The sequence below is a fragment of the Mandrillus leucophaeus genome, unplaced genomic scaffold (assembly GCF_000951045.1).
Source record: "Mandrillus leucophaeus isolate KB7577 unplaced genomic scaffold, Mleu.le_1.0 Scaffold687, whole genome shotgun sequence".
In the NCBI taxonomy this organism is placed as follows: domain Eukaryota; kingdom Metazoa; phylum Chordata; class Mammalia; order Primates; family Cercopithecidae; genus Mandrillus; species Mandrillus leucophaeus.
In genome coordinates this window covers 10,010-19,702 of record NW_012107441.1, presented here as the reverse complement: position 1 = coordinate 19,702, position 9,693 = coordinate 10,010, and the positions used below count along the sequence as shown (strand labels likewise).

General features: G+C 58.8%; 1 long non-coding RNA gene across 1 annotated transcript in view; it reads left to right on the top strand.

Moving 5' to 3' along the window:
- LOC105555462 overlaps positions 1–9,393 on the top strand; it is a 20,687-nt gene extending 11,294 nt beyond the window's left edge. Inside the window, exons 4-6 of the long non-coding RNA XR_001008472.1 lie at positions 1,788–1,825; positions 7,913–7,956; positions 9,292–9,393. This is a non-coding gene — a long non-coding RNA (uncharacterized LOC105555462). The remainder of the gene's footprint in view (positions 1–1,787; positions 1,826–7,912; positions 7,957–9,291) is intronic.
- The last annotated feature ends 300 nt before the right edge of the window (positions 9,394–9,693 follow it).

The window sequence follows — 9,693 nt, the reverse complement described above, 5'->3', positions numbered from 1 at the left end:
CCCTGGGTTGGGTCGATGATGAGAACCTTATATTGTCTGAAGAGAGGTGATGACATAAAAATCATGCTCAATAGGATTACGCTGAGGCCCAGCCTAGGGGAGAGTTTTGGAAGAGGATGCTGGGAATTATGATTTACCTGGCAGGACCACTGTATTTTGGGCTGGAGACCTGGAGGCTCTGAGGGCATCTGGAGGGTGCCCAACCCTGTTTCTGCACTCCTCTGTGAGGCAGCCCAGGCTTACTATGTGGGCTTGGTGTCAGCGCTCCTGTCACCCAGGTGCGGGGCAGTTTGGTGGTTCCTTCCTGAGCCCCCATTCTCCCCCGTGTCTTTCAGTGAGCTCTTCTGCCCAGGAGACCCCCTGGCATTGACCAGCATAGGTGAGTAGATCCTGCTGGGGTCATGGCCCATGAGCCAGGCTGTGTGGGGTCTCCAAGAGTCATCCTTTGGCCACAAGGGTTTCCTCAGGAGCTGAAGTGTATCCCCACCTGGGATGGGTTCTCCAGGAAGGCAGCTTTCTTAGGAATTGGACCCAAGGAGATACCTTCCCTGAAGCCCTGCAGGGGTTGCGATAGTCCAGGCAGTAAAGGGTTTCCTCAACCCCATGCAGGGCAGCACCCAGCTGAGACTCGGTGCTCACGTCAGGCCTCTAGGATGGCCAGGCCACATGAGGGGGACCACAAGGGCTCTGGAGTACCAAGGGGGTCTTGCAGGGGCTCTCCGACCTTGGAGAGGTGTGTGTGTGATTTGGTCCACGGGATCAGGCTTCTGATTTTCAAGGGTCTCTCTAAACCCATGGCCCTGAATGGGAGTGACCCTATTAAGCTATGCGCCATCCCAGCGGTGCATCTTTGAGCCAAGTGTGGGGTGGCGCTGTTTCCATGAGGTTGGGTCAAGGCTAGCTCCAGTGACCCCATGATGGTACTGCAGTCTGGCCCTGGGACTCGTGGGCTTTGGGCCAAGCATACAGCCCATGTCCCACTGGGGGTCATACCTTCCTTGTGGGTGAGTAGTGGGAAGGGATCCTCCTGAGGTGGGAAGGCCTGCTGTGGAAGGAACTGTCCAGGCTGCTTCTGATCTATGGGGCCACCTACAGGGTGGTGGGGTCAAGGAAAGGAGAAGAAGACACCATGCATTCCCCGATTGGCTGAGTGTGGCCCCGCTCTGTGTATGGGAGGTGTTGTGTGAGGCATGGATGGGGATGTATCAGAGAACACACGAGGCCCTGGGTCCCCAGGCTGCAATTTCTGGTGTGGTGTGGAGTGGGGCCTGGATACTCACCCTCCACACACAGGGGCAGACTATGCAACTGCCAGATGGGCAGAGGTGCATGGCATGCAGGCCAGCCTCCTTAGTTGGCTATGAGATGGTAGGTGGCCCTGGCCTACACCCAGGGGGCCAGTACAGCCCTGGGGTCATGCGAAGCAACTGGAGTGGGCAGTGGAGTTCTCAAGGTGCCTGCAGATAGCCAGGGTGTCTTGCCTGAGCCCAGTGACCTGCCTGCCCTGTCCTTCCAGGGTTCAGTGGTGGGGAGGGCCAAGGTTCCCCCACGTCCATGACATGTCAGTGTTTCACATGGATCCCATCACATGGGTCCATGGTGGGAGAGCAATCATGAGCTGGCACCCCCCACCCCCTTCCCGTGTGGAGGCGTGAGGTTCCATTTGGATACATGTACACATCCTGTCCCCCAGATGGTGAGACCAGAGGAAAACTGTCGTTGGGCCCACTGTCCCGTGGCGAGTAGTCATCAGTCAGGTCCCCAGCCCCCAGTGCACTGAAGCTCAGGCCCTTCCTGGTGCCCTGGTCTCCTGCACTGAGCTGTGGTGAGCACATCCGGGTCCCGCTGGATGCATGCGTGGGGAGGGGGGGTCCCTTGAGTTGGGTCAATGATGAGAACCTTATATTGTCCTGAAGACAGGTGATGACTTAAAAATCATGCTCAATAGGATTACGCTGAGGCCCAGCCTAGGTGAGAATTTTGGAAGAGGATGTTGGGATCCCAAGGTCCCCTGGCAGGGCCACTGTATTTTGGGCTGGAGTCCTTGAGGCCCTGAAGGACACCTCCGGGATGCCCAACCCTGTCTCTGCTCTCCTCTGTGTGGCAGCCCAGGCTGCTTGTGCAGGCTTGGTGTTGGCACTCTGGTTCCCTGGGGGCAGGGCACATTGGGGGCTCCTCCCTGAGCCCCTTTTCTCCTCTGTCTTTCAGTGAGCTCTTCTGCCCAGGTGAGCCCCTGGCCTTGAGCAGCATAGGTGAGTGGATCTTGCTGGGGTTACGGGCCATGAGCCAGGCTGCAGGGGATTGCTGAGGGTCACCCTTCAGGCCACGAGGGTTTCCTTAGGGAGCTGACCTGAATCCCCACCAGGGATGGCTGGTTTCTCCAGGAGGGCGGCTTCCTTGGAAACTGATCCCAGAAGGACGCCTTCCCTGAAACCCTGCAGGGGTAACGGAGGTCCAGGCAGGAGAGGGTTCCTTCAACCCAATGCAGTGCAGCTCCTGAGACTTGGGGCACGGCTTAGGCCTGGAGCACTTCCAAGGCCACATGATGGGGTCCCCTGGGTCTCCGGGGGCCACAGGTGTTATGCAGGAGCTCTCTGTCCCTGAGGCTTGCAGCGGGGTAGGGTGTGGGTGATCGAGCTTATGGAGTCAGGCCATGAAGATTCAAGCACTGGGCCCAACCCATGGCCCTCATGGGACTGACCTGTGGAGCAATGGGCCATCCCAGTGGTGCCTCCTTGAGCATGGTAGGGGCGGTGTGGCCTCAGTGGGTTTGAGTCAAGACTGAGCTCTGGCCAGCACCTGGTGGTTGGCCCTGGGAATCTTGGGCTTTGGGCCAAGGGTGCAGCCTGAGTCCCATTGGAGGTCACCGCTACCTGAAGTGGAATAGCTGGAAGGGTGGCATCCTGTGGTGGAAGGCCCACTGTTAAGGGTCCTGTCCCGGCAATTTGATGCCCAGGCTACTTCTGAGCCATGGAGTCACCTCCAGGGTGGTGGGGTCTTGAGCCGAAGGAAAGGAGAGGACATCACATGGCCTCTGATTGGCCGAGCGTGGCCCAGCTCTGTGTTTGGGAGGTGTGCGGTGTATGAATGGGGACCCCCCAGAGAAGGCACGTGGCCCTGGGGACCCAGGATGCAATTTCTGATGTGAGCTTATAGAGGGTGCCTGGACGGGTTCATTTCATGCCCAGGGGCAGGCCACGTAACTACCAGGTCTGCAGTGGCACGTGGCATCCAGGCTAGCCTCCTTGGTTTGTTGTGAGCTGGTTGGTGGCCGTGGCCCTGCCCAGTGGTCCCGGTGCAGCCCAGAGTCGAGCAGGGGATTTTGCGTGGGCAGTGGAGGTTCTCCAGGGTCCTGCAGTAGGGTGCAGCCTGGGCGTTGTGCTCCAACCCTGTGACCCGCCTGCCCTGTCATTGCAGGGTTCAGTGGCCAAGGGTTCTTTGCGTTTGTGACCATCACGGTTTTACATGGATCTCATCTCATGAGTCCATGGAGGAAGAGCATGTGTGAGCCAGCCCCACCCTGCCCACTTTCCTGCATGGAGACATGAGGCTCTGTTTGGACACCTGTCCCCCACCCCTCCAGATGGTGACCCCAGAGGAAGACTTACATTGGGCCTGCTGGCTCTGGCCCAGTGTCTCTCAGCCAGGTGCTCAGCCCCTGGTGAGCTGAAGCTCAGGTCCTTCCTGGCATCCTGGTCTGCTGCACTGAGCTGCGGTGAGCCCATCTGTGCCCCACTGGATGCATGAGTGGCGGGCGGTTGGGGGGCGGTACCCTGGGGGCAGTGCCCTGGGTCGGGTCGATGATGAGAACCTTATATTGTCCTGAAGAGAGGTGATGACTTAAAAATCATGCTCAATAGGATTACGCTGAGGCCCAGCCTAGGTGAGAATTTTGGAAGAAGATGCTGGGATCCGGAGTTCCCCGGAATGGCCAGTGTATTTTGGGTTAGAGACCTTGAGGCCCTGAATGGAATTTCATAGGGATCCGACCCCTTCTCTGTGCTCCTCTGTGAGGCAGCCCAGGCTCCCCGTGTGGGCTTGGTATTGGTGCTCCGGTTCTGACAACCCCCATTCTCCCTTGTGTCTTTCAGTGAGCTCTTCCACCCAGGTGCAGCCCCCAGGCACTGACCAGCATAGGTGAGTGGTCCTGCTGGGGTCATGGGTCATCAGTCAGGCAGCGTGGGGTCACCGAGGGTCAGCTTTTGAGACAGGAAGGTTTCCACAGGCAACCAACCTGAATCCGCACCAGGGAGGGGTGGATTGGTCCTCCAGGAGGGCTGATTTTTTGGGAATCGGACCCAAGTAGGATGCCTTCCCTGCAGCCCTGCGGGGATGACGGTGGTCCAGGCAGGAAAGGGTTCCTTCAGTCTCAAGCAGGGCAGCTCCCAGCTGAGTCTCAGTGCACTGGTCTGGCCTTGAGGACTGACCAGGCCACATGAGGGAGGCCACAGGGGCTTCGGGACACAATGGGGTCATACAGGAGCTCCCCATACCTGGAGAAAGGTGGGCATAGGGCCCATGGAGTTGAGCTGCAGAGATTTAAGGATCGCACAGGACTTACTGCCCTGAATGGGACCGACCCTGTTGATCTATGTGCCATCCCATGGTACCTGTTTGGGCCTGGATGGGGCGGTGCTATTTCCCTAGGTTTGGGTTAAGGCTGAGCTCTCGCCAGTGCCTGGTGGTGCTACAGTTCAGCCATGGACTCGTCAGCTTTAGGCCAAAGGGTCAGTCCATGCCCTGCTGGGGATCTCCCCTTCCCTGTGGCTGGAAATGACCCCTTCCCTGTTGGCAAGAGTCAGGAAGGGTGGCCTCCTGAGGTGGAAGGCCTGCTGTCAAGGGTCTTAGCCCTGGAATATGCTGCCCATGCTGCTTCTGAGCCACGGGGTCACCTCCAGGTTAGCGGGTCATGGACCCAAGGAAAGGAGAAGTCACCATGTGTCCCCCGATTAGCCGAGTGTGGCCCTGCTCTGTGTTTAGGAGGTGCGTGGGGCATGGATGAGCACCCACCAGAGAAAGCATGTGGCCCTGGGACCCCAGGTTGCGATTTCCATTTCATGCTGGGATAGGGTGCCTGGGTGGGTGCCCACAATGCACAGGGGCAGGCTATGTGACTGTCAGCTTTGCAGTGGCACCTGGCATCTGGGCCAGCATCCTTGGTTGGCTGTGAGCTGGTTGATGGCCCTAGTCTGTGCCCAGTAGTTCTGGCATGATCCTGGGGTCGTGCAGGGAAGCTGGCATGGGCAGTGGAGGTGCTCATGGGACCTGTAGTAGGACACAACCGATCTTCTTGCCCACACCCAGTGACCCGCCTGCCCTGTCTTTCCAGGGTTCAGTGTTGAGAGAGCATTGGGTGCCCTGTGTCCGAGACGAGCCAGTGGTCTGCATGGATCCCATCACATGGGTCCATGGAAGGCAAGCATCCCTGAGCCGCCACACCCCACCTTCTGCCTCCATGGAGGGATGAGGTTGTGTTTGGACACCTGTCCTACTCCTGTTTCCCCAGATGTTGAGGCTGGAGGAAGACTTGAATTGGGCCCAATGGCCCCAGGCCAGTGTCCATCAGCTAGGTGTCCAGCCCCTGGTGCACTGAACATTCAATACTTCCTGGCACCCTGGTGTCCTGCACTGAGCTGTGGTGAGCACATCCGGGTCCTGCTGGATGCATGCACTGGGAGGTGGTGCCCTGAGTTGGGTCGATGATGAGAACCTTATATTGTCCTGAAGAGAGGTGATGACTTAAAAATCATGCTCAATAGGATTACGCTGAGGCCCAGTCTAGGTGAGGGTTTTAGAAGAGGACACTGGGATCCCGAGGTTCCCTGGAAGAGCCATTGTATTTTGGGCTGGAGACCTGGAAGTCCTGAAGGGCATCTGGGGGGTCCAACCCTGTCTCTGTGCTCCTCCATGAGGCAGTCCTGGCTCCCTGTGTGGGCTTGGTGATAGCCCTCCTGTTCCCCAGGAGCGACGCACATGGGCGGCTCCTCCCTGACCGCCATTCTCCCCTGTGTCTTTTAGTGAGTTCTTCCACCCAGGCGGGCACCCTGGCATTGACCAGCATAGGTGAGTGGATCCTGTTGGGGTCGTGGGCCATGTGCCAGGCTGCATGGGGTCACCAAGTATTAGCCTTCAGGCAGGAGGGTTTCCTCAGGGACCTTAATCCCCACCTGTGGAGAGATGGGTTTGTCCTCTAGGAAAGCAGCTTTCTGGGGAATCAGACCCAAGACGATGCCTTCCCTGAAGCCCTGCAGGGGTGACGGTGGTCCAGTCTGGAAAGGGTTCCTTCAGTCTCATGCAGGGCAGCTCCAAGCTGACACTCGGTTTGCGAGTCTGTCCTCGAGGACTGCCCAGGACAAATGAGCGGGACAGCAGAGGCTCTGGGGTGCCACGGGGATCACTCGGGGGCTCGCCGTCCCTGGAAATGGGTGGGCGATTGGGCCCATGGGATGGGTCTGTGGAGATTCAAGGATCGTGCCCCACTCATGGCCCTGAATGTGAATGACCCTGTTGAGCAATGGGCCACACCAGTAGCTCCTTCTTGAGCCTGATGGGTGGCGGTTCAGCTTCAACTGGTTGAGTCAAGGCTGAGCCGTGGCTGGTGCTTTGTGGTGCTGCAGGCTGGCCCTGGGACTCATGGGCTTTGAGTCAAGGGTGCAGCCCGTCTGCTGCTGGGGGTCACCCCTTCTTCGAGGTAAGTGACTGGAAGGGTCGCATCCCGAGGTTGGAAGGCACCCTCATGAGGGACCTGTCCCAGGAATTTGTGGCCCAGGCTGCTTCTGAGCCATGGGGTCACTTCCAGGGTGGCGGGGTCTTGGGTCCAAGGAAAGGAGAGGGTACCACGTGGCTCCTGATTGGCTGAGTGTGGCCCAGCTCTGTGTTTGGCAGGTGTCTGGGGTGTGGATGAGGACCCAGCAGACAAAGCACGTGGCCCTGGACCCAGGCTGCGATTTCTGGTGTGCGCTTGGAGAAGGATCCTGGGCAGACATTCTCCGCACACAGGGGCAGGCTGTGGGACTGCCAGGTTGGCAGCAGCGCCTGGCTTCTGGGCCTGCCTCCTTGGTTGGCTGTGAGCTAGTTGGCGGCCTTGGTCCCTGCCCTAGGTTTCTGTTGTGGTCTAGAGTCGTGCAGTGGAGCCACTGTGAGCGGTGAAGGTGCTCCAGGGGCCTGCTGTACAGCACAGCCTGGGCATCTTACCCAAGCCCCGTGACCTGCCTACCTTGTCCTTCAAGGGTTCAGTGGTGGAGAGGACCAAGGGTTCCCTGGGTCCATGACCATCATTATCTCATATGGATGCCATCACATGGGTCCATGGAGGGAGAACATGTGTGAGCCAGCCCCCACTCCCTGCTTTCCCGCATGGAGGCTTGAGGCCCTGTTTGGATACCTGTCCCCTGTCCCTCCAGATGGTGACCAGAGAGGAAGACTTGCGTTGCGCCTGCTAGCCCCAGGCCAGTGGCCATCAGCCAGGTGCCCAGCCCCTGGTGAGCTGAAGCTTGCGCCCTACCGGGCCCTGGTCTCCTGCATTGAACTTGGTGAGCACATTAGGGTCCCACTGGATGCGTGTGTGGGGAGGGGGTGCCCTGGGTTGGGTCGATGATGAGAACCTTGTATTGTCTGAAGAGAGGTGATGACTTAAAAATCATGCTCAATAGGATTACGCTGAGGCCCAGCCTGGGTGAGAATTTTGGAGGAGGATTCTGGGAATTACAAGTTCCCCGGCAGGAGCACTGTATTTTGGGCTGGAGACCTGGAGGCTCTGAGGGCATCTGGAGGGTGCCCAACCCTGTCTCTGAGCTCCTCCGTGAGGCAGCCAGGCTCACTATGTGGGCTTGGTGTCGGCCCTCCCCTTACCTGGGGGCAGGGTACTTTGGTGGCTCCTTCCTGAGCCCCCATTCTCCCCTGTGTCTTTCAGTGAGCTCTTCTGCCTAGCAGACCCCCTGGCATTGACCAGCATAGGTGAGTGGATCCTGCTGGGGTCATGGCCCATAAGCCAGGCTGCGTGGGGTTGCTGAGCATCAGCCTTCAGCTGCAAGAGTTTTCTCAGGAGCTGTCCTGAATCCCCACTTGGAATGGGTTCTCCAGACGGGCGGCTTCCTTGGGAATCAGACCCAAGGAGGATACCTTCCCTGAAGCCCTGCAGGGGTTGCAGTGGTCCAGACAGTAAAGGGTTTCCTCAGCCCCATGCGGGGCAGTGCCCCGCTAAGACTCAGGCTCGGGTCAGGCCTCTAGGACAACCAGGCCACATGCAGGTGGCCACAAGGGCTCTTGGGTGCCAAGGGGGTCTTGCAGGGGCCCTCTGACCTTGGAGAGGTGTGTGCGATTCTGCCCATGGGGTTGGGCTTCGGATTTGCAAGGATCTCTCCAAACCTATGGCCCTGAGTGGGACTGATCCTATTAAGCTATGGGCCATCCCAGTGGTGCCTCTTTGAGCCAAGTGTAGGGCGGCACTGTTTCCCTAAGGGTGTGTCAAGACTAGCTCTAGCTGGCACCTGAGGGTGCTGCATTCTGGCCTGGAATTGGTGGGCTTTGGGCCAAGGGTACAGTCCATGTACCACTGGGGGTCACCCCTTCTTTGTCGGCAGTGACAGGAAGGCTGTCCTCCTGAGGTGGGGAGACCTGCTGTGGAAGGACCTGTCCTGGAAATTTGTGGTCCAGGCTGCATCTGAGCCATGGGGTCACCTCTAGGGGGGCGGGATCTTGGGTCCAAGTAAAGGAGAAGACACCAGGTGTCCCCTGATTGACTGAGTGTGGCCCCGCTCTGTGTGTGGGAGGTGTTGTGTGGCCATGGATGGGGACTCACCAGAGAACACACGAGGCCCTGGCGCCCCAGGCTGCGATTTCCGGTGTGGTGTGGAGCGGAGCCTGGGTTCTCACCCTCCACACACAGGGGCAGACTATGCAACTGCCAGATCGGCAGTTCATGGCATCCGGGCCAACCTCCTTGGTTGCCTATGAGAGGGTAGGTGGCCCTGGCCTGCACCCCAGGGGCCAATACAGCCCTGGAATTGTGAGAGGCAGCTAGCGTGGGCAGTGGAGGTGCTCAATGTGCCTGCAATAGGGCGTAGCTAGGGTGTCTTGCCCGAGTCCAGTGACCCACCTGCCCTGTCCTTCCAGGGTTCAGTCGTGGGGAGGGCCAAGGTTCCCCTGCATCCATGACACATCAGTGTTTCACATGGATCCCATCACATAGGTCCATGGTGGGAGAGCAGTCGTGAGCTGGCATCCCCCACTCCCTTCCCGCTTGTAGGCGTGAGGTTCCATTTGGACACAGGTCCACCTCCTGTCCCCTAGATGGTGAGACCAGAGGAAAACTGTCGTTGGGCCCACTATCGCAGGGCGAGTGGTCGTCAGTCAGGTGCCCAGCCCCTGGAGCGCTGAAGCTCAGGCCTTTCCTGTCGCTCTGGTCTCCTGCACTGAGCTGTGGTGAGCACATCCGGGTCCCGCTGGATGCATGTGTGGGGAGGTGGTGCCCTGAGTTGGGTCAATGATGAGAACCTTATATTGTCTTGAAGAGAGGTGATGACTTAAAAATCATGCTCAATAGGATTACGCTGAGGCCCAGCCTAGGTGAGAATTTTGGAAGAGGATGCTGGGATCCCAAGGTCCCCTGGCAGGGCCACTGTATTTCGGGCTGGAGTCCTTGAGGCCCTGAAGAGCACCTTGGGGATGCCCAACCCTGTCTCTGTGCTCCTC